The sequence below is a fragment of the Procambarus clarkii genome, chromosome 91 (genome assembly GCF_040958095.1).
Source record: "Procambarus clarkii isolate CNS0578487 chromosome 91, FALCON_Pclarkii_2.0, whole genome shotgun sequence".
NCBI classification, from domain to species: domain Eukaryota; kingdom Metazoa; phylum Arthropoda; class Malacostraca; order Decapoda; family Cambaridae; genus Procambarus; species Procambarus clarkii.
In genome coordinates, this window is record NC_091240.1 from 3,555,122 (window position 1) to 3,580,014 (window position 24,893).

Here is a 24,893-nt window from a genome sequence, read left to right on the forward strand (position 1 = left end):
TTTTACAGAGTGTGTGATAAATACATACAAGATATTTAGGAGAGTAAAGTGGATAAAGGAAATTTATTTAAATTTAAATAAAGGTAGGACAAGAGAACATTGGTGGAAACTAGATATACAATTAAGTCAGAGATCTAAGGATGTCCTCGTTCCCCTGTACGAGTATTAGAAAAGTGGAATGCATTGAAAAAAAAAAAAAGAGGTTGTTGAAGCCTATTCCATCCAGAACTATAAAAAGGAAGATGATGAAAACTATTGAGTTTATTATTATTATTGAATATTGAGAGGGGTAATTAACACACCAGGAATCAACGGCTAGGAAGAAGGGCAAAACTTGTTACATCTCGCACCCCTGTAATCACTGATAAGTAAGCACATGAGTAATCTCAGGACTAAGAAGGGGGAACTGAAGTGTAGAGTAATTACAGTAGTATAGAGGAGGGACAGTGGTATAGATGAGGTTCAGAAGAGTAGGTACAGTAGTGTAGAGAAAGTTTGGTGGTGTCGAGTAGGCATAGTGCACAGTAGGTTTAGTAGTATAGAGAAGGTACAGTGTTTTTATTATTATTATTATTATTATTATTATTATTATTATTATTTTCTACCACAGGCATGGCCAGACATTAACAATGCTAACGAGCGGACAGGGTTAGAGATTTGTTAAACATATAGTTCAGGGATTTATTGAACAATCAACCACAGAAGGTGATTGTAGTGCTTTTAAAATGCTAGGCTAAGCTACATACGTAAATACATAAATACACAGATTTACGTATGCCCTACATAAAGTGTTCGACGTGTCTTTTACATAGTGTCATTAATGTGCATTTACAAAGGTGGAATGGAATTCTGATCAGCTTCCACATATACTTTATACACATACATATACACACACACACACATACGTACATATACATATATACATACATGCATACACATACATTTGTCTCTTTTTTTTCTCTCTGACAGGGTGAGATAGCTGATAGAGAAACTAGTGTGCAATTAAGCACTTAATCACTGAAGATGATTAAGGTGCTTTCACAAGCTCAGGTTATATAGTGGTGTAGGGCAGGTACAGTAATGTAGAGGGGGGGGGGGATTAAGATGTGTAGGTAGGATGGTGCAAAGGAGATACAGTAGTTACAGGGGGCTTGCCCCCTCTCCCCTTCTCACCCTGTCCATGGACGGCCCCTGTGCACCTCTACTGTTTGTTCCCACGTTTTAAACTTTTCGCACTTTTTGTGTTTTTTTCTTGTGTCCTTTTGTGATCTTGCTGCAGTTATATGCGGAGGGGGGGGGGGGTGAGGTTCTTCCCCATCGTGCATGCACAAATTGATTGACAGTTGAGAGGCGGGGACCAAAGCTCAACCCCCGCAAGCACAACTAGGTGAGTACAACCGTATATCTTCAAGTTCAAGTATGTTCATTGAGACGAGAAAAAATACATCTCAAAGAGATAAGAGTAGCTTAGGCTATTTCTACCCTCCCACCGTATATCTTTATTTTAATCCAGTCTTCTTCATGGACTGTTTATTCCATGTTCAGTAATGTTCAGTTGCCACAGTGTAATTTTAGTTTATTTGTGCTTTTACGCATTTATAATTATATTTACAAGTTAATGTTCACTTCAGTTTATTCATGTTCACGTACAGGATTGTCTTGTTTATTCGTTTATAAGTGTAATTTTTTGTTAATGTTTACCTTCAGTTATTTCACATTTTCCCCCGTGTTGTGTTCACTTGACCTGAAAGACCTTTGTATCAGATTCTGCAACCTGTCCTCTGATCAAGTCCATTCCATCCAGCGGTTGACCCCAAAGACACATTCATCAATTTTAACATGCAGTTCATTCAAAACAGGAATTTTGTCAAATATAAATTAATATTATTATATATTAGCACACTGTATATTTAGGCCTATTAGGCAGGGGGCTTTGGCAAGGTGCATGGAATAGACTTTGGTCTTTGTTTGAGGTTTGTTGAATTTATTTATTATGCACCCTATACCCATCTTGTGGGCAGTAGTGGAAAGAGTAACAGAGGCACAAATGGACTCAAGGACTGAACCCCTCAAGTCATTTAGCTAAGCAAGTTACAATCTTAATGAGCTAGTTACAAAATTCAATGCACATCGTCACATCAACAATGGGCTCAAGACCGACCACAAGTACAGTTTCTAAATTAAGCAACTGACATATGTGGAGAGCCTAGTGTCCCAATTGATATGTTTGTCCTGCACACCGCCCCCCATCCAGTGGGCAGCGATGGATAGGTTACAATCCTTCAGTTACTACTTCCAGTTAGCAAACGGGATATTTGGCTAAGATTACTGGTAGCCAATCATTTTAAATAAAATATTTACATATCACTTAACCATTTGTTATAGAATTATCTCTGAATTCACGTATCTTTTCGCACTCCATCACATAGTGACGGAGGGTGTGCGAATAATTTTGATACTGTTACGGTAATCTGCCTAGCAGTAGATCCTGCCTGTCCCTTTACCGCCTATTCTTCAACGTATCTGCGTGCACCAACATCAAAATGCAACATCAACGACAACAACAATACATGCTCAAACATACTGGTGTCTAGACACACTACCTCCGTCCACTCTCTAGTATCCAAGACACCACCACACCTGCTGTCTCGGCAGGGGACCAGACGACACCCGCTAACGACCATTCTATCTGCCGGCAGATTGTAATACCTACAGAATTCGCGCCAGTTATGACGTCATGGCCCGTATAAAAGGACTTGCCAGCGTCCAGCTCAACTTACGGGCTATTCATGCCCGTGCCATCTCTTGGGTGGCTTAATCTTCATCAATCAATCAATCCAGCTCAACCACGGGAGACATCTCCCGTCACGCAGGGTGCAGTCGCACCTCCACAGATCTCCAGTATCATCTATTGATACTGGTGATGGCTCAAAAGGGTCACCTCTTACGAGCTATTCATGCCCGTGCCACCTCTTGGGTGGCTTCATCTTCATCTTAACACATTCACATGGGAGACATCTCCCGTCACGCAGGGTGCAGTCGCACCTCCACAGATCTCCAGTATCAGCTCTTGATACTGGTAATGGTTCAAAAGGGCCACCACTTACGGGCTATTCATGCCCGTGCTACCTTTTGGGTGGCTTAATCTTCATCAATCATCAATCAATCAATCCAGCTCAACGATACTTGCCCCGCTTCTGTGCCAGGTAAGTCCACTACGGGCTCACCATAGCCCGTACTACTTGCTCCGCTCCTGTGCCAGGTAAGTTACGGGCTCACCATAGCCCGTGCTACTTGGAACTTGTTCAGAGTAACTGAACCTATAACAACAACAATCCAGCTCAAGAAGTTACAGCCCCGCTCCTGTGCCAGGTAAGTCCACAACGGGCTCACCATAGCCCGTGCTACTTGGAACTTGTTCAGAGTAACTGAACCTATAACAACAACAATCCAGCTCAAGAAGTTACAGCCCCGCTCCTGTGCCAGGTAAGTCCACAACGGGCTCACCATAGCCCGTGCTACTTGGAACTTGTTGTTCCAAGTAACGAATCTTAAACAACAACGTCCAGCACAACAGAGTACCCTTCGAGTGCTCTCAGCTGTAACATCTACTCTCACTTCCCTGGGTGACGGTAAACACAGCTTTTGTATAAAGAGTTGACTTGCACCCTTGTTATTAACGTAAGTTTCACGCATATATTTATCTTTTTGATCTTGTGTGAAGCCTAGTGACTAAAGGTTTTGTTTTCATTAATTATTACTTATTATTTCGGTGTAATATTAAAGTCATTTTTGTTTTATTAAATGTTTGAAATTTTTATTTGTTTTTTTACCCGCAGCTCTCACACTGTAGAAGAGAAGAAAATGTATATATGATGATTAGCATTGTAAATGTGTGGCCACGTCTGTGGTAGAAAATAATACTAAAAAAAAAAACTGTAGAAGACACAATCAGTTTTTTCTTTGTTTTCGTTTTTTTATTAATGTGCGATGGGCACAACATCTGCCGGAATAGTGGGGCCAGATTCATGAAGCAGTTACGCAAGTACTTACGAACGTGTATATCTTTCCTCAATCTTTGATGGCTTTGATTACATTTATTAAACAGTTTACAACCCTGAAAGTTTCCCAATCAACTGTTGTTATTGTTATAAACAGCCTCCTGGTGCTTCGGAGCTCATTAACTGTTTAATAATTGTAAACAAAGCCGCCAAAGATGAGAATAGATGTACAGGTTCGTAAGTGCTTGCGTAAATGCTTCGTGAATCTGGCTCGTCACAATACACTTTACATTTTATCAGGTCTATATCAGCAGATAATGAAAATTCCCAGATATTCTTGTAACCGAGTCTAAGCCGAGCAGTAGTAACATCTAGAAGTTTGCTATTTTATTGGATGCTGCATAGCTGTGTGGCTCCTCTTGCATGATGATATGATGATAGATAGAATTACTGGTATCGATTTCACTTTGTCTCATATCTACAAGATTTTGTTGAAGTTCTTGGTGTACTATTGTTCTCAGACTGCTTATTGACAGTCCAAGGTTATACTCAATTTCTCCTTTTAAAGGCAGATTCTTTGGCTAACTCATCAGGTCTAGCATGCATTCGGAGCCCAACATGAGATGGACTCCAAGACCAAGGGTTACCAAGAATGTAAGCACACCAGACTTATGTACTCACAACCTTATTGTATCTTCTTGTACATAAATAAATAAATAAAATAGTTTTCCAACTGTGTGGCGTGTGTTAGAGAGTTGCATTAACTGCAGTAGTCTGCCTGACTAAAGCCGATTAATCGTCTTGCCTGTTAATTAAGTATACATTAATCATAACAAAACAATAAACCTTTTTTAATTATTTTCATGTGCATAATTTATGTCACGTTGTTTGTACTGTATTATGAATAATTTTGTATAAGATGTCAAATTTTTTATCCAAGGCGGTACCTGACTGGCTCTTTTCGCAAAGCACCCTCGCACTTTTGGCAAAAAAATGTAGTCGAACAATGACGTGGCAGTCTGTGATTGGCTGGGTCAGGGGGGCCACGGTCAGCGTTGACCAATCATAACGAAGCTATAGCGTCTCCCGGAGGAGGGTGTGGGCGAGGCTCCTCATTCACATGGCGTCAGTGGAAGTGTTCAGACCTCCGCTCCACGTGAAGGTTTATGGTTGTGAGAGTCTTATAATTATATAAGGTCTTGCTGGTCTCTTGAGAGCCGCCCTTACCTGTGAGAAGTGAGACTGAGAACTGTTGGACCGTATTTTTGTTGTTTAGTGGAGAAATCGAGTAATTATGCCGCCGCAGCAGTTAAATATATCCAAGATATGGTGAGTGGTTATCAAGTGATTTAATTGGGGGGAGAGGCACGAACCTATATTATTAATATTATTATTATTTATTATTTATTATCATCATCATCGAGTCCCCCCCCCCCCGCCACCTTCATCAATAATACTTTCCCAGGATGTAAACCCACAACAGCTGTCTAACTTATCGGTCCATATTTACTGCAAGGTGAACAGAGGCATCAGTTGAAAAGGAAACGCACCAAACTGTGTTCGTGCCGCGTGGGTACTGAATCCAGGTATCTGGGTTGTGAGTAGGTACGTAGACTACTCTGCAAACTAATTAATGACAGTGATTAGGATTTGCTTTATTTTACTTCCTAGTGAGAAATTGTATTTCTTTAAAGTATACTGTATACTAAAAACTATATCCTAGTGTACTATCATTATTTATTTACTTCAGTTAGTAATACTCAGGTTTACTGTTGAGTGAATGTTTGAATAGAGGATGAATTATAATAGTGAAGTCATTGTATACGGTGCAGTAATGGACTAAGAATTGATTTAGCTAATTATGTACCCCATTACGCATCCTAGCCTACTGTAGGAGCATTCGTACTTACGAATTATAAATACAAAAATGCAAAGCGTTTAGTTTACACTTGTTAATATTGTTTACATATTGATAAAATGTCACTTGGGATATGGCACCTTTTTTAAAGGTATTTGTGACTACTTGCATAGCCAATTCATTTATTAACAAAGTGGTTTTGAATCTGGTTTACCATCAATCAGTCTGAATACCATCAATTACCAATTACAATCAGACGATTGTAATCAAGTCTGATTACAATCGTAATCAGACTTACTTAATTAACTTGATAGCAGTTTTCCTATATTTCTCTTCGTGCCTTTTTTTTTTTATTTTGAGTCCACGCAGGCTTTTCGAAGATTTTTTTTGTTTATATTTCGAGATGGAAAAAAAATCAGTGTTTTACGAATTATCTTCCGTTGGTTGAAACTTGGGTACAAGGTAAAAATTTCAAATTAGGTCAAACGTATCCCCAATTTAGTTTGGCCATTCAGAGCTCCAATTAAGGGACTGCAGTAATAAAAGAGGTAATTGCTGGCCGAAGTTTATGCGGAGTTAATGCAAAACGGTGAATTTGGATGATAATAATATAATAATTTATTTACACAAATGTATAAACATATGAACAGAGGAAGATACATAGGTAAGACAAATATACTGTATAAAGACGCTTATAGGTATTGAGCGTTTCGGGCATAAAGCGATACTCAAAGCAACCGGATCGACTTGTATAACGTTGTTGTTATAGATTCAGCTACCCGGAACAAGTTCCAAGTAGCACGGGCCCGGCCGTAACTTACCTGGCACAGGAGCAGGGCAAGTAGCACAGGCTATGGTGAGCCCATAGTGAAATTACCTGGTACAGGAGCGGTGCGCATTATATAACGACATAGCGCATGCAGCCTATAGCACTAAGGCAAACAATTTGCATTCTAGCCTACAGGAGCTATGGTGCTTGAGAAGGTAGACAACTGTTGGTTAGCGTTAGTATGTTATTTTTATTTAAATAATACATGAGGTACATCTGCATTTGTGCAGCTACCCTAGACTTTATGAAGTGGAGTACAGTGTGTCAAAAAAGCTAACTACGTGATGCTAAAAAATCCCCATCACACAGGATGATTAGTCATACAGAGGCATGTGATAGACTGTTACGAATCTTACTAGGATTCTAACATTACTCTTGATTCTTATTACTTTATTATCTTGTTCTATAATTAATTAATATAGCATCCAGTTGTATGATATAAGATTTTGTATGCTATATACTATAGCATGCTGTAGTGTCCCTGAGTTGCATTATATTGTATGAGGCTTTTGTGTTAGATTTCTCATGTAGTTTCTCCGTGTGGACAGTTGACCATATATGGATATGGCCAGTGTGGGAACATTGTTGTCAATCGAGTGTTTATAGTTTTACCTTGATTAATTCCCATATTTGGTTGCCGTATTATTGTATGGAATGTTGTACCAGAGTTTACTACTCTTTAGATTGATAATGTTTTGAATATTAGTACTACATTTTGTTATTAGAATTTCCACAATGTTTATGTGGATGTTTAGTTGATTTTTTGGTAGACGCTTGGCCGGCGGACCAAAGCCTGGGCAGAAGCGTGGCGGCTATAGTCGAGAGGATTCGTGTTTTAAGTTAAGTCATTGGTCACTGTTATTTTAGCCCATATAAATGTTAATTATCTGATTAGATGATTGTGTATATCCCATTGATTAATCCATATTCTGGTGATATTGCTCATGTCTCAATAATTAATTTAATTCTATGATATTGCATGCTGAAGAATATTTCTGGCTATTATTTATACATTTAATTGTTATGTTTGTCCCCTTAGCATAAATATATTGTTCTCCATTTTATGCAGTGATGTATCTATACCCCTAGACATCTGTTGGCAAGGCCGATTTATTATCATTGCTTTACACTGCGGGGAGAAGAACCTTATTTAGTCTCAAGGGTGGTAACACAGACTCCGGATGCATTATGAGAATATCATCAACACAAGAGTGAATAAGGTAGCAGTGGTAATACAAGTCCCCATCTCGCAGGATAGTTAGTCATACAGGGCCATATGTTCAGTAGTCTGCACTGACAAATTTTGGGTGCACTATGAGGATATCTTGAAGAACACGAGAGTGAATAAAGAAATTGCAAAGCTCCAGGTACCTCATGCCAACGGGTCTGAAAGGTGTAATAACTGGGCATTCGGTGATGTAGTGTGGAAGATCATGCCGCAGTTCCTGCTCACAGTTTGCACCTGGAGTGCTCAGGTTTGGGAGATCCGCCTTGACGTGAGCATTAGCATGTGTTTATACGCTAAAATGATCTCTCTTTATTAGATTGTGTTGAGTCTGCAGGTTCCAAAGGAACTGTCTGCTGTGTCCGTCTAGCTGTTTGTGTGCACCTGTTAACATTTCTCCTTCAGACCATAATTTTAATAAGTTTTGTTATTTGGTTTGACCTTGACACAGTTGTGTTGCTGGTGGACGAAGCTCGGCACTTGGCGCATTTTCAGATCGAGGTACAAATGGGAAAATATAGCAGCCTATTCGAGTAACATAAGGTATGCATATTTGTAATTCTGCATGCATCTTTTATCTTTTCGTATGACTATTTTCAAAATAATTATAATTGTATGCTATCAGTCCATTTATAAATGTTTCAGGGTGTTTATAGCGATCCAGGTGAGAGCTTGATTTTATATTTTGTAGGTATTCTTAAATAATTTGTATGCAACCAGCCTTCTTGCCTATTATGTCGCATTTTAAACGAAATCGACCAGTCTGTTAAAAATACGTTGTTAGTTAAAAGAAAAAACTTAATATTGGAGTTGTATATGCCTTGGCTTCGATAGGTTAGGTAGGCTGCCTCGGTTCGTACGTTTCTAGTTAGGTAAAAACGGCTGCATTTTTACCCGAGTGGCAAACCAAGAGAATGTGGGCACTTGTACAATACCGATTGTTTATGGACAGTAGCTGTCCATAATAACAAGAAGGGGCGGGGGGGGGGGGGTAGAAATAGCCTAAGCTACTCTATCCCTTTGTGATGTATTTCTTTCTTATCTCAATAAACATACTTGAACTTGAATAACAAGAAGAATACTATATTTCCAAGCGTCCTAAAGTCATTTGGCGTTAGGCAAACGACGTCTCGGCCCCGCGTGGATCCTTATCAAGTCGCAACTGCTCATCCAGTATGGAATGAACACCAGGTAGAAGCTTCACTCCAACATATTCAGAATATTTCCATACATGGCATCGCAAGGACTGCCAATTAGCACTCGACAACCAGCGACCACCGCCAGCTGGCAAAACTACGCATCAACACAATCACTTAGACTAAAGCCTAGCTACATTCAACTGACTCGACCCTTCTCAGAAAGTAAAGGAGAGAAAGAAAAAAGGGGATTGGAGCATTTGAATCCTTTCTTCAAAAGGTGCTTTATTTAACACATTCTTACGGTTGTTCCGTAGGAAAGATTTAGCCCTGCTTCAGTTTAGTATTGTATCGACGTCATACTTCAACGGGTTAACATTGCATCAGTAACGCTGCAACAATGAGCGTCAATATATTTCCACATCAGTTTGGTCCTGTAACAAATTTAGCATTTTAATAGGATCTTAGTCGAGTATAGTCAATTTATGCCTTTATGTATAAAATGAATGAATTTGAAAAATAGAACCATTGGATTAAAATGTTTAGTTTAATTTCAAGGTGGAAGCGAAGTACGAGGGAAGGCACTCTCGTGGTTAGGCTTAGGTTAATATCCTGGCCGGGGAGGATTGACGAGGCGCCTATCCTTAATTATACATCTCTGTTCACCCAGCAATGATTGGTTGTTAAATAATTGGCGGGTCGTATTCTAGGGGAAACTAGTGGGTAAAGATTATCATGAGCGGGTCTCATTATCATTACAAGTCGTCTGTCATTATCATTCACTTATCATTACAAGTCGTCTGCTTATATACCCACCTGTGCTAAAAAAAAAATAACGTGGCGCTAGGGAATATGGCGACGGCTGGAAGTGCGCACAGCGCCTCTCCTTCATACATACACGATACCTTTGAGGGTTTAAAGAAACCTGTGTTACATGTCATGCATTTAGATCAAGATGGTTTCCCGGTCTTAGAGGAGGACCCAGAGGGAGTTTTCCTTGACGGTAAACATTACAGTAAGGCGAACAGTTTAGAGGCGACGCGCCTCCAGCATCTAGAGGTAAACAGAGACCATCCCGGCCCCAGGCGGCCTCAGTATCAACATCCACCACTCATCCAAGGTTGGAAGATTTCTGATTTGCAAGCGCTCATCATTGCCTTTGATGACGATACGTCTGAAGATGATAGTGTTTTTGGAAATTAGGTCACACAGTATCCTATATCATGCCAATTCCCAAGATATTTAGGAGCAAAGTGCACGATATCAGACCAAATAAACAAAGGAACTTAATCGCAGTGGACCACAAACTCAGCGAGGCACTAGAGCTTTCAGACGTTACTGACCTCTGTGGATACAAAATCAGATGCCACAAAACTACTTGGGTGACCGATTAACGTAATATGTAATGAGACATGTTGTAGACATTAGTGCAGACGACATCAAGGCACAACTTCAGGCAGATGACACTCCAATCTTCGGAGTCCAAAAATGCATATATGTAGAACAAACTGAGAACTGAGTAATACAGTCATTGCCCTACTTAGTTTTCTACAGTTGTGACCAGACCACGGTCGTGTGCGGTCGCAGTGTTGGCGCTCTTGGCGTCCGCTGCTTGGTGGGAGGTGGAGTATTGCCCCACACTCTTCGTCTTTGCACGTGGTGATACAGGATATTGTGAATTTGTTCTCGATTGTTGCCAGTGCCTATGAGGGTCGAGAAAATGGCTGAAGCGGTATGCCTAAGTGGTAGTGAGGAGGACAGACAAGATAACAGACCGTTTGAAGTAGCAATGAACAGAGAGAAACGGAGAAATATTAACAGATAGTGAGATTGACGATGAAATTACAAAGAGACCAAAGAATGAGACCCTACTCAGCAGGACTCAAGACAAGAAATTTACTAGAAGGAAGAGGCTGTTGTTCTCTACAACATGCCAATTGAATTTCCACTAAAAGCTGGAGTGGACGGTACGTCTAGCTAAAGAATGTTTGGAATACGAACCACTCTTCAAGGAGGGTCTTCACCGGCCCTACATAACAGTTGGGACTGAACAGGCCGTGGAACGCCTCACGACGGTTGGTTTTGAAAATGCATATGCTAGGTTGGCCAACATAAGAACTGCCTTTAGAAACTTGTGTAAGGAATCATTCAGGACCCTGTATACCACTTATGTCAGACCAATCCTGGAATATGCAGCTCCAGCCTCGAGTCCCTACCTAGTTAAACACAAGGTAAAGTTAGAGAAGATTCAGAGGCACACCACCAGACTAATTCTAGAACTAAGAGGTATGAGCTACGAGGAAAGGCTGCGGGAGCTGAACCTCACATCTCTGGAAGACAGAAGAATAAGGGGAGACATGATAACCACCTACAAAATTCTCAGGAAAATTGACAGGGTTATCTTGAGATTCCTGTGTGGACAAAGACAAACTATTTAGCGCGGGTGGAACACGAACAAGGGGACACAGGTGGAAACTTAGTACCCAAATGAGCCACAGAGACACTAGAAAGAATTTTTTTCAGTGCCAGAGTAGTTAACAAATGGAATTCATTAAGTAGTGATGTGGTGGAGACCGACTCCATACAGTTTCAAATGTAGATTTGATAGAGCCCAGTAGGCTCAAGAATCTGACGGTTGAGAGGCGGGACCAAAGAGCCAGAGCTCAACCCTCGCAAGCACAACTAGGCAAGTACTGCACCATTAGGACACCACTTACACTATAAGGCACCACCTGCTGTGCGTGTTAGTGGCTTTACAAGAATGTTTCTATTTAATCACCAAAATCAGTATTTACACAGTAAACTAGCCATAGTCATTGACTAAACACTAAACTAATCATAAAGCAGGCGGTGTGGGAAACTAACTCTCTCAGGCGATGAGAGTTAGTCTCCTTCCTTCATCACAGTCGACTTGAGAATGGTCCAAGACGGACCGAAATGTCGTCGTCCCTTTATTTTCGAGTGTGTGGTCTGGTCAACTATCTCATTCTTTCTCTTTCGTCAAATTCTTCACACTGCTGCTGTTTCATCTTATCAATAAAATAAATCTTTTTGAATTAATATTGTCCTGGATTACTTTCGCCTCTTGTGGAGGAAATCTCCGGCTCGTCCCAACGTTAGAAAAAAAATTGAGACGAGAATGAGTGAAAAAATGAGACGTTAAAAAAAAATTCAAAATTCAAATTCAAATCAGTATTTACTGATTTGATATCTGATTTACTGATTTTACGTCATATTGATCTTCAAGTTAAATGTATCTCTCGGAGAAGAGGATTGTTATAAATAATATTGTGTGGTGGGCTTCTATGGGGGACTGGTACTATTAAGGGGTAAGGGTAGTTAGAAGACAAGAGTATCAAATATGGGAGAGCTAAAAGGCCCGGCCCCCAAAATTAACTATCCACAGTAATAATACCTTGCTACTAGTCCATATATGTCAGTCTAAGGGTTGATCAATGCACTCCCACACAGGAAGAAGGGATACTCCTATAATTCATGTACTTATTTATTAACCCCTTAACAACCCCACATATACACTCACACCAATAACAATAATAATAATAACTTTACCACACTACGTTAAAAGCCTTGGTCCACATAGACAGGATACAAGGTTTACACTGAGAACAAGCTAGGGTAAAGTACTACTGGATAAGCACTGAAGCTGGATGCAGCTTAGGGTAGTGAGACCATGTGGTACCCTAATACAAAACACAACACTTAGGGGTACCCAAAACACTGGCAAATACTACCCCCAGGTCTCACCAATCGTTACTACCAGAGTAGGCACACTTAAAACACCATACAGTACTTAACTTAATGGTACAGGAACTTAAGGTAAGGGAAATAAGTAAGAGGAGAAGGGAGGAGAGTAGGGGTGCAGCCACAGAGTAGGTCTCGTCCCCACGAACGCCAGCCAGAGAAGAACGCTCCTAGCGACCAGCTAGGCCTCCCACATGTCGTGGTGCCGGAAGGAGCCTAATTGATCGTGCAGCTAAGCACATTAAAGATCTTCCCCTATGCAACGTATTGTTACTTACAAATGATTAAAGTATTAGTAAACATAGTTGGTGCCTATGTTATTATTTAATAATCAACCCCCAGCTCAGTCTTTAAATGCTCTTTGAGAAACAAGAATAGTCTTACGTCTGGCAGGGAAGATACAAACAATTGCCGCTCGTGATGCACTCAACTGTACTACCAGAAAGTTTAATAGCTCAATTTTGACCTCTGGTTTCCACTGGAGAACCCAGGGTAGTAACAAGGATAGTTGGCACTCCTGTGAAGGATTTGTTTTTGTATTGCCTTAATGTTTTTTAAGTGTTTGGGCGTATTTCTCAATTGATAGTGTTTAGCTAGCAGTGCTTTGTCGTGTGTGGTTTTGAAGTTGTGGATGGAGTACTGCCATCCCCAGGGGCCTGACGGCTGAGTGGACAGCACTCGGGATTCGTTGTCCTAAGATCCCCGGCGGAGGCGGAAACAAATGGGCTGTTTCACCTTGATGCTCCTATTCACCTAGCAGTAAATAGGTAGCTGGGAATTAGACAGCAGCTACGGGCTGCTTTCTGGGGGTAACAAAAAGGAGGCCTGGCTGATAGTCACTGATAAGCAAGTACTATACAGGCGGGACCAAAGAGCCAAAGCTCAACCCCCGCAAGCACAACTAGGTGAGCACATGTCTGCTGCGCCTTGGGTTCCGTTTTCTGTTATAATAATTTCTCAGCGGGGACTCTTCAATTACCTCGGCAGCATTAGGTGTCGCGGCAGTGTGTTAACTAACACCTGAAGGTTCAGTTGCCGTCTCCCCATTAGCCGTGGGTGTAGCCTAAGCCATAATTCAATTCCCAAGTCTCCATTAAGAACGAGAATAGTGCACAGCAAAATCTCAGTTTTCACATTAACGAGGAAGTAGCATATATGACATTCTAGTATGTAGGTTACTGCTCGGGGATTTTCCATTCCCTCATGGCGTGGACATTCCACTGTTGGAGTGACACGCTACCCTCCCCCCCCCCCCATCATGCACTAACATTAAGAGAGCCTAGAGTCATTACTTCAGGCGATTGTTAGCTGAAAGGTGATTGAAATTGAAATAAGTTTATTGAGGTAAAATACACACAAAGGGATGAGGTAGCTCAAGCTATTCTCACCCCGTTCAGTACATCGTGTTAATACATACATAGACACACATCACAAACAATAAACATATTACCATGAAAGGTGATGACTAGGAGCTTATGTTCGACCTTGCAAAGTTCGCTCAATCAGAGCGACTCATAAGTGGAAAGTAATAGATTGGTAAGTGTATAATAATTTTGTGTGTAGATATAATGTAGGATCCGAAAAGGAAGGTAGGTAGTCATTGCATGAAACTATACTTACTCGGGAAGGAACCGAAATTAGATTTGTGCAAATCCAGCTTTGTTAGCACATTATTTTGAAAGGTTGTTGGGCTGGTTCCGTAAGTGGTTCAACGATTTTAACCCTAACTGAAGAGGGTTAAGGTTAAAATCGTTACAAAAATAACATCGTACACGCTAGATTCCTGACCGTTATTTGCTCCCACGATGTACATATAACATTAATAATTTTGTAACTAGCGTCAAAAGATTGTTATTTGCTGAGCTAAACGAACTAGAGGGTTCAGTTCCTGAACCGATTATGTGCCTCTGTAATCCTTTACACCACCGCCCACGGGAAGGGTATGGGATGCATAATAAAGAAATTGAATTGATGGACCTTGTGAGATTGGCGATCAATAGGTGATATACTAAACATAATAGATACCCTTAAAAAGATTCATAGAAAACACCGACCTTACCTAACCTTGTTAGTATCTTAAGATAAGCGTCTTATTGCTTCGTAATTACAATTATTACTTAACCTATACCTATTATAGGTTAGGTAATAATTGTAATTACGAAGCTATAAGATGCTTATCTTAAGATACTAACAAGGTTAGGTAAGGTCGGTGTTTTCTATGAATCTTTTTAAGGGTATCTATTATGTTAAGTATGTCACCTATGCACATATTTAATAAGTCAATATTGACTTATTAAATTTGCGAGAACGGGTTGCGATCAACACCTCCCTGAAGTTGACTTAGGTTACTCCTTGCCCGTACCGTAGTCTGTAATGCTCCTCAAACACTCTCTTGACTTGCAACTGATGAATTTTGCAAAATTCTGGAGCATCGGTCAAGTGCGCCCGTCCACCATTAGATCCTGGGACTCACTGAGGCTCCTCCACCAATGAAAAGCTACAAAGCTTGCCGTCACTGATGACGTCACCTTGGGTTGCACGCTGATTGGTCACTTCAAGCAACGGCAACCAATCATCTACCACCTTCTCATACTGGTCTCAGCGTCCTTACCTCTGCTCCTTTAAGCACCAAAAAACGTCCTAGCAGCGGCGGTTGGGAAAACGTCATTAGGCTTCCACCCCCTTGAAGCTAAACTCGCATTTCTCAAAAGTGCTGCAACTCGCAGCCAACCCATAACAAATACATTATTCTCTGGGCCGTCTAGTATGTACAAGGTAGGGGGGAATGTTTTAAAGCAAGACTAAACTAGGCGGTGATCTTAATACTTTAAAGTCATCCTAATGGTAACTGAGCTCTTGAACTTTTTAGACGTTCCACTTTCCAGCTGATGTCTCGGAACTCTATATTTTGCCGCATTAAACTGCATCTGTCAAGCTATCATCATTTTTAAAAGGGTTTAGATTGTCTTGAAGCGTTAGTAAGTCTTCTAAATGTATTTCCAGCCTAAGTGGAGTGCCCTGAGGCATTCCACTTAAACGGTTTCCCACTTTGAATTGGCTCCATTTATAGTGATTTTGTTTACTTTGCGATAACCTTACCCTTATCCAAGTTACTGAATACAAAAATATAAGGTCTAAAGAAATCCCTAAGACCATACAAAATATTTACCAGGATCCTTAAAGAATTTAAAGATAAGCTTAGTGAACCATCGTCTTTGCATATTTAATGAATTGGTGTAGTCGAGAAAATTGTCTAAATCCTGGAGTGTTGCAAATGTGGTGCCGATGTTTATGCAAGAACTGTCCTGCTCCAAAGAGTTTCTGATAGGTTAATAAGTGCTTCATAACATGGTTTTAATAAGGGGTGCTCATTTGTACCACATTTATTCCTATTTTTACCATTATATTTCAAGCACTTGAGAGTAGAAGGTTCTTGGATATTCTGTAACTTTGACATGAGCAAAGCCTTCGATACCGTGCCTCATAAAAAGATTAATTTCAACGCTAGAGGTGCATGGTACTGTGAGGGTTATCCCAAGTTGGATTAGCGGTTTGTTATTTGAAGGAAACGGAGGTTAGCATCAGTGAGTTAGGCAGTCGAGGTTTGTTGGGTTCCCAGCCAAATTCGAGTTGGCACAGACATGAGCGCACACCGCCGCTAGGGAGGCTATTTGTACGTATCACATTTCTGGAAAAGATATTCCTAATTCGGATGTCTAACCAGTTAGCCATGACGTTTGGTAGAGCCATTGGTCAGCCATTACAGGTAACAAACTGAACACACCTAAAAGGTGACCTATCCTCTACCTACCATCATAACAGGCGATGGGAAACGGCTCTGGCTAGGTTGCTTCTAGGTCAAACACCCTTAACTCGTGGGTACATGACGAAACAACCACCTGTTCCTTATTGTTCGTACTACATCGTTATACTTAGTCGTGCACCTTCTGGTAGAATGTGTAGATTGTCTGGATGATTGGATATCTTGCTTTCAATCCCTGACCGTGCCAGCGTCTGGGTACCATTCCTTCCCTGCGTCCTATCCTAAATTCTTATCCTTTCTAAGTGTTGTATAGTCATAATGGCTTAGTGCTTTCTCCTTAACAGTACAATGGCTTCATTGTCAAACATGCGCGCGCACATTAAACCTGTCATACTTGCTCCCCATACAAAGCCTCTTCAAGAATTGCATCTCCCGATCTTTCTTCCGCCCTTCCCTTTCCCCAGACTGGTTAAAGTTCTTTGGACTTCGGGCTTCATACTGAAGCGTGGCCCCGGTTTATCATGTGACTGGTGAACTATTACATATGTATTACACACACTGTAAATAATTTAACTAGAGAGAGACATTTCCCAAACCATCAAAAACATATCAATATGTTTGATATCCAATGACATATTGGCCAAATTGGAAGACAGAAAACGAAAAAGAGAAATATTGAAAACGAGAAGGGGGAAATGGGGGACGAGAATGGAAAAAAAAGAGAGAATATGAGAAGGAAGCAGAGATGTATGTGATGAACCAGACATGCGCTGGGAAATAGGTACAGGGCCATAGAAAACGACGAACGAGACAAAGAAGTAGAAATAACAGGAAAGTAGAAAGGATAGGCTGAAGTAGAAAGGATAGGCTGCAGCAGAAAGCCTAACCCGGATAAATACCTTCTCACCACAAGAGCGGAAAGGTAGAACAAAATATGCCAGGTCCAAATAGGAGGAAACGGGTACATCTCGCCGTCGCGCCTTTACCTTGGCCATCACTGGTGAAGGCTGGTATGATTTCCCGCGTCACCGGCTGCGCCTCGAACCACGAAAGTCTCCAAGAATTTATTTTTGAGATAGAAGCGTAAACAGGGTCTTACCCTTTTGGCGGGAGGTGGGGGTGGAGGTGGAGGGTAGCTTGCCGTAGAGTAGCGAGAAATGAGAGTGAGAGTGAGAAAATGAATTAATATGAGTGAGCAAGAAGTGTTGAATACGCCCCATTGTGTTCAAGTTGGGATGAATGGGGTCTTGAAGGTGGGTTGGGTGGGCGGAGTGGGTTGGGCACTCAGGGTGGGTTGGGTGGGCGTGTTATCTAAGTAGGACAAGTGACTTGTCCTCGCTTCTGAGGCCTTACATGCAACACAGTCATTATTAATCCTAATGTGAATACGCCCACCCACGCCTACGCCCAGGTGCTGGGAGTGGGTGTGTCACCCACGCCCACGCCCAGGTGCTGGGAGTGTGTCACTCTCCCACGCCCAGGTGATGGGTTATCACGCCCAGGTTCTGGGAGTGTGTGTACCACCCCTACCACACCCAGGTACTTTGATGTAGTGTTCTTGTGGTACTGGGAGTTATGGTGATGAGGGGATTGTGGTAGTGCTGATGATGGGAGGATTGTGGTAGTGGTGGTGATGGAGGTAGTGGTGATGAGAGAGGGGGGGGGGGAAGTCGTAGTACTGATGGGGCTCAGGATTGTTTTAGCGGTAGTGGTGGAGATAAATAGTGGTGGTGATGGTGATGGGGTTGTGGTGGTGCTGATGTTGGGGAAGAGGGGGAGGGGTGTTGTGGTGGTGATGATGATGGGGAAGAGGGGGAGGGGTGTTGTGGTGGTGATGGCATGAACAGAATGTTCATCTCCATCAAAATTCGTCTCCAACAAAATATTCATCTCCATCAAAGGGACTTGACTATGATATTGAGTATAATTATGAGCCCGAGATATCAAAATATCCTGTAGGATTTACACAGGAAACTATCTCTAGAATATTTCCAAAATAAATTGAAGCCTTAAAAAACCAAATTGAAAGCTAGGCTACCAGTATTGAAGTCTCGTTATCGGCCATAATAGGCTTGTCCTTAAGGCTATCAAAGTCCACTTCCCTCCCTCCCTCCTTCCCCCTCTCCTTGGTATAACCACTTGGGCTGGACGGTAGAGCGACGGTCTCGCGTCGTGCAGGTCTGCGTTCAATCCCCGACCGTCCACCATTCCTTCGTCCCGTCCCATATCCTGACCCCTTCCAAGTGATATATAGTGGTAATGGCTTGATGCTGTTTCCTGATAATTCCTTCCTTCGAGGGAGAATGAATATCCAGAATAGTTGGGGAAGTTTTGATGCATTAAGGCTTGCTAAGATTCTCTATAATGCTCTCTCTTTCCACCTTGGGGTCTGGATGGGTGATCGACAAGGTAATTTGGCAGAGATACGAACCGCCTGACCAAGGACGCCGCTGGAACAAATCCACAAGGGCCGTGACGAGGATTCGAACCTGCGTCCGGGAGCATCCCAGACGCTGCCCTTAATCGACTGAGCTACGACATGTGTGACGCCTCTGGATATTGGTTGGTGGGTGTCTGGTAACCCTCGAATCACTATCGAGGTTCGATACCCGGGCGGGACAAATGGGGCACATTTCCTTTCACCTGATGTGCCAGTTCAATCCTAGCGGTAAAATATATTCCCGTGATGAAGGTGACTGTTGTGGCTTGCATTTGGGGTGAAAGGTCACTAGTTCGATCTAATGGGATCTGGATATATATATATATATATATATATATATATATATATATATATATATATATATATATATATATATATATATATATATGTCGTACCTAGTAGCCAGAACTCACTTTTCAGCCTACTATGCAAGGCCAAATTTGCCTAGTAAGCCAAGTTTTCATGAATTAATTGTTTTTCGACTACCTAACCTACCTAACCTAACCTAACCTAACTTTTTCGGCTACCTAACCTAACCTAACCTATAAAGATAGGTTAGGTTAGGTTAGGTAGGGTTGGTTAGGTTCGGTCATATATCTACGTTAATTTGAACTCCAATAAAAAATATTGACCTTATACATAATGAAATGGGTAGCTTTATCATTTCATAAGAAAAAAATTAGAGAAAATATATTAATTCAGGAAAACTTGGCTTATTAGGCAAATTTGGTCTTGCATATTAGGCTGAGAAGTGCGTTCTGGCTACTAGGTACGACATTATATATATATATATATATATATATATATATATATATATATATATATATATATATATATATATATATATAAAATATATAAATTGTTAATGTTATCTTATGGATGGCACTCTTCTCTCCTGAGCAGCTGTGGTGTTGGTGGCACTTTAATCACTGACACTTGACACCTGACACTGACACCTGACACTGGTACTTGGCACTCTAAGCACTCCCGGGCCGACTACTCCACTCTGCACCCCCATCAGTACTCCCACTCCTGCACATCTCCTTATAGCACTCGGCATCGATTTGAGTTGATTTTCCACTTCGACCGGGAATCCAACCCGGGTACTGTGAACTAGAACTCCCGTGTGTGTGTATTCACCTAGTTGTGCTTGCGGGGGTTGAGCTCTGCTCTTTCGGCCCGCCTCTCAACTGTTACTAAACTATTTTTTTTTCACACACACACACACACACACACACACACACACACACACACACACACACACACACACACACACACACACACACACACACACACACACCCACACACACACGGTAGGGGCCGGTGGCTTAGCGGACAGCACGCTGGACGCGTGATCCTGTGGTCCCGGGTTCGATTCCGGGCGCCGGCGAGAAACAATGGGCAGAGTTTCTTTCACTCCAATGCTCCTGTTACCTAGCAGTAAATAGGTACCTGGGAGTTAGACAGCTGTCACGGGCTGCTTCCTGGGGTGTGTGTGGTGTGGAGAAAAAAATAGTAGTTAGTAACAGTTGAGAGGCGGGCCGAAAGAGCAGAGCTCAACCCCCGCAAGCACAAGTAGGTGAATACAACTAGGTGAATACATACACTCATATTCCCAGGAAGCAGCCCGCGGCAGCTGTTTAACTCCCAGGTACCTATTTACTGCTAGGTAACAGGGGCATCAGGGTGAAGGTTACTCTACCCATTTGTTTACCGCCGGCGGTGGGGATGGAACACCGGTCCCAAGTTCCACAAGTCTAGAACGCTGTCCACTCAGCCACCAGTACCCCCATTTCTGCCCCCCTCCATTTCGTGTGTGTGTGTATGTGTGCGTGCGCGTGTGTGTGCGTGCGCGCGCGCTGTTCTGTTAATCCAACATTTTAAGCGAATTAACTTTAAATTGACATAGAACATTACATAAAAAGCCACAGCTGTTTAACTCGGGCCTCCCACCATGAATGGTTCAATGGTTTAACACATTTAAATGCCAGGAATTCTGAGACGTATTATGAAGCAGAGGAGGGAGGGAGGGAGGGAGGGAAGGAGGGAGAGAACTGAGGTAAGGAGTGAGAGAGAGAAAGACACACACACACACACACACTTCCATTAGGAAGTGATGTGGTGGAGGCTGACTCCATACACAGTTTCAAGTGTAGATATGATAGAGCCCAATAGGCTCAGGAATCTGTACACCTGTTGATTGACGGTTGAGAGGCGGGACCAAAGAGCCAGAGCTCAACCCCCGCAAACACAACTAGGTGAGTACAACTAGGTGAGTACACACACACACCTGTTGTGGTCACTTGTGTGTGTTCACAAGCCTACAGGTGTGTGACCAGACAGAATGTCAGGTGTATAAATCTGGCGGCTCGCAGTGATGTATATACCTGACTGAGTTGTGTAATTGGAACGTGGACATTGTGATATATATAATACCCATTTCCTGCCGGTCCTTGCATATATGGAGCCGAGCGGACAGCACACTGGACTTGTGATCCTGTGGTCTTGGGTTCGATCCCAGGCGCTGGCGAAAAACAATGGGACAGAGTTTCTTTCACCCTATGCCCCTGTTACCTAGCAGTAAAATAGGTACCTGGGTGTTAGTCAGCTGTCACGGGCTGCTTCCTGGGGGGTGGAGGCCTGGTCGAGGACCGGGCCGCGGAGACACTAAAAAGCCCAGAAATCATCTCAAGATAACCTCTCAAGATATATGTGTTCGTGGTCCTGTGACGTTTTTATGGAAGTGGGGCTCCCTGCAGGTGTGTAACTTGTTACAGGTGTGTCGTGTATTGATCTACAGGCCTATTACTCTACCCTCCCTCCACTTAAATGTTGATCAATAAGACCAGTCAATACCGTCTACACCAGCAGGGGCGAGCGGGTTTATATAGTAATGCTTCCCTAACCGTGCTTTCCAACTTTTTTTTGTATTCTAGAAGTGAAATTTAGCTCTGGGGTTCCGCCTCATAGCTCCTGAAGCCTCTAATAGGAGCGGCTTCCCCCACGAGACTTTAAGGGCTTTAAGACCGTTCATTTGTTTTAAACCACCCCCCACCACCCTCTCATTAAATACTAGTATTTTCAGATGGTTTTTCGGGTTTTTCGGTTTTATTTGCGTGTGTGTGATTTTCACCGTTGTCTCCTTCATGCCTTTTTTTTTGTTTTTAGTTTTTGTTTTGTTAACTGGGAAAAGACCTTTTTTTCTCACTTCATTTCCCTTTAATATCTTGCTAGGTGTTGCTATATCTTTTCTGATGTCGTTAGATTGTGATAGCTTAAGGTGTCGTTAGATTGTGATATCTTAAGGTGTCGTTAGATTGTGATATCTTAAGGTGTCGTTAGATTGTGATATCTTAAGCTATCCTTGTAGCTTATTAGTCTTTTTGTCTTGTTGCAAATTTCTAAGCTTCTTCAATTCATTCTGGTGTTTCAACAGGGGTGGAAATTCCATTATGGCGCTGCATATTCTATTATTGGTCTGACGTACGCTGTATAATTCCATGCTAAGGCTTGTAAGCGTCCTCCACCGGTGTTCACCAGAGTCGCCTATGCTCTCGATGTCTCCTCCTTGGTACGTGAAGTTTGGTGTTAAAGATGGAGTTTGTATCTAGAAGGAGGAGGAGGACACTCCTTCTGGGGTGTCTTAAACCTTTCATTTCCGTTCCATCCTTCTGGGTCTCCCGTGCCCAACCGTCACTGGTCTGAGGGAAGCACTGCTAGTCATTTGTCTGATCAAGTTTGCTTACGGCGTTCTGAAATATCGCACTTTGTTTTTTTTTTACCCTTCAGTTGAGTGAGTCCCACCATTTAGTGAATCTAGAATTGGAAGCAGTGGGGAAGAGAGAAGGCAGAAAATAGGGGAGGGGGCAAATATGGGTTAATTGGACCCATAAAATGAGGGAAATTGAAAATGCAGTGATGGCAGGGGGGTTAATATATAGTTACATATGCGGCAGCACTGTGTGAACCTCTGGCTGTAGTCTTCATCTCGTTAGAAATAGGGGAGGAACTCCCGGACATTTGGACAGTGGCAAATGTGGTACCTGTATGGAAGACAGAACGAAGATATAATTATATATAATTTAAACGATTCTTCGCGGCGGGGATCGTATTCCAGGGACCTGCCCGAAACGCTACGCGTACTAGTGGCTGTACAAGAATGTAACAACTCTTGTATATATCTCAAAAAAAAAAAAAAAAGATTATGAGCCGCTGAACCACTGAACGGTATCACTAACAAGTGGAAGGTACAATTGCTCTCCAATTGTACGTTGGATTCAATTGCTGAATCCATGTTGATGCTTGAGCCAAGCATCAACATGGCTTCAGTAAAGGAAAATCTTGGCCAACTTGCAAGTTTCTGTGAGAAGATGACAGTCAAACGGGATAGTGAGAGCTGGGCTGTCTGCATTTTCCTGGATTGTCGGAAAGCTTTTGACACTGTTCCTCACAGAGCGACTCCTGTGCAAACTGGAGGAGAACAGGCAGTACAGGAGAACAGGAGGAGTACACTGGGAAAAGTTCTGAAGTGGGTGAAGGAGTACCTTCCAGAATGAAGCCAGAGTGTCATAGTAAGAGGAGAGCTATGGGAATGGAGAGTGGGATAAGGAGTGGAGTACCTCAAAGGTTGGTAGAAGGGCCCAATCTGTTCTTAATTCTGGCGATGAGTCACAATAACGTGGCTAAAGTATGTTGACCAGACCACACACTAGAAGGTGAAGGGACGACGACGTTTCGGTCCGTCCTGGACCATTCTCAAGTCGATTGGCCAACTCACTATCCTGGACCATTCTACAATCGAGTTGAGAATGGTCCAGGACGGACCGAAACGTCGTCGTCCCTTCACCTTCTAGTGTGTGGTCTGGTCAACTGTTCTTAATATATGTACACGGTCCAACAGAGAAAGTAAGCTCATTCTTAGCCATACTAAGTCAGCGAGGCCAATCAGCACTCAGCACTGCTGTATAATACAAGATGAACTCCACAATTTCCATAGATGGTCTGAGAAATGGCTACGAGACTTTAAACCTTACAAATGCAAGGCTACGAGGATAGGAGTTGGAGCAAAAAGACCTGGGGCCAGATTCACGAAGCAGTTACGGAAGCATTTACGAACCAGTACATCTTTTCTTAATCTTTGGCGGCTTTGTTTACAATTATTAAACAGTTAATGAGCTCCGAAGCACCAGGAGGCTGTTTATAACAACAACAACAACAACAGTTGATTGGCAAGTTTTCATGCTTGTAAACTATTTAATAAATGTAACCAAAGCCGTCAAAGATTGAGGAAAGATGTACACGTTCGTAAGTACTTGCGTAACTGCTTCGTGAATCTGGCCCCTGCAGTACATCACAGGATGAAGGGAAGGCTGCTTCCAACTTGTGAAGAAAGACTTAGGGCTGGACATAAGTCTTAGATCTAACTAACACACTAAGGTGAGGGTAGAAATAGCCTAAGCTACTCTATCCCTTTGAAATGTGTTATTTTTCTTGTCTCAATAATCACACTTGACCTTGAACAACACACACACACACACACACACACACACACACACACACACACACACACACACACACACACACACACACACACACACACACAAAGAGAAGGGTGGGCGGACTGCATTTTTTTGGACTGTCGGAAAGCCTTTGACACAGTACCCCATAAAAGGTTGATGCATAAGCTAGAGAAACAGGCAGGAGTAACTGGTAGGGCGCTCCAGTGGATAAGGGAGTACCTAAACCATAGGAAGCAGAGAGTTACAGTGAGGGGTGAGACCTCAGACTGGCGTGAAGTCACCAGTGGAGTCCCACAGGGCTCTGTACTTGGACCTATCCTGTTTCTGATATACGTAAATGATCTCCCAGAGGGTATAGAC

General features: G+C 42.2%; 1 protein-coding gene across 1 annotated transcript in view; it reads left to right on the plus strand.

The window, feature by feature from the left end:
* The first annotated feature begins 5,175 nt into the window (after positions 1 to 5,175).
* Positions 5,176 to 24,893, plus strand: part of LOC123773935 (carboxypeptidase N subunit 2) — a 413,516-nt gene continuing 393,798 nt past the window's right edge. The window contains exons 1-2 of the mRNA XM_069318662.1: positions 5,176 to 5,330; positions 8,365 to 8,456. The gene's annotated coding sequence lies outside the window, so the exon portion shown is untranslated. The remainder of the gene's footprint in view (positions 5,331 to 8,364; positions 8,457 to 24,893) is intronic.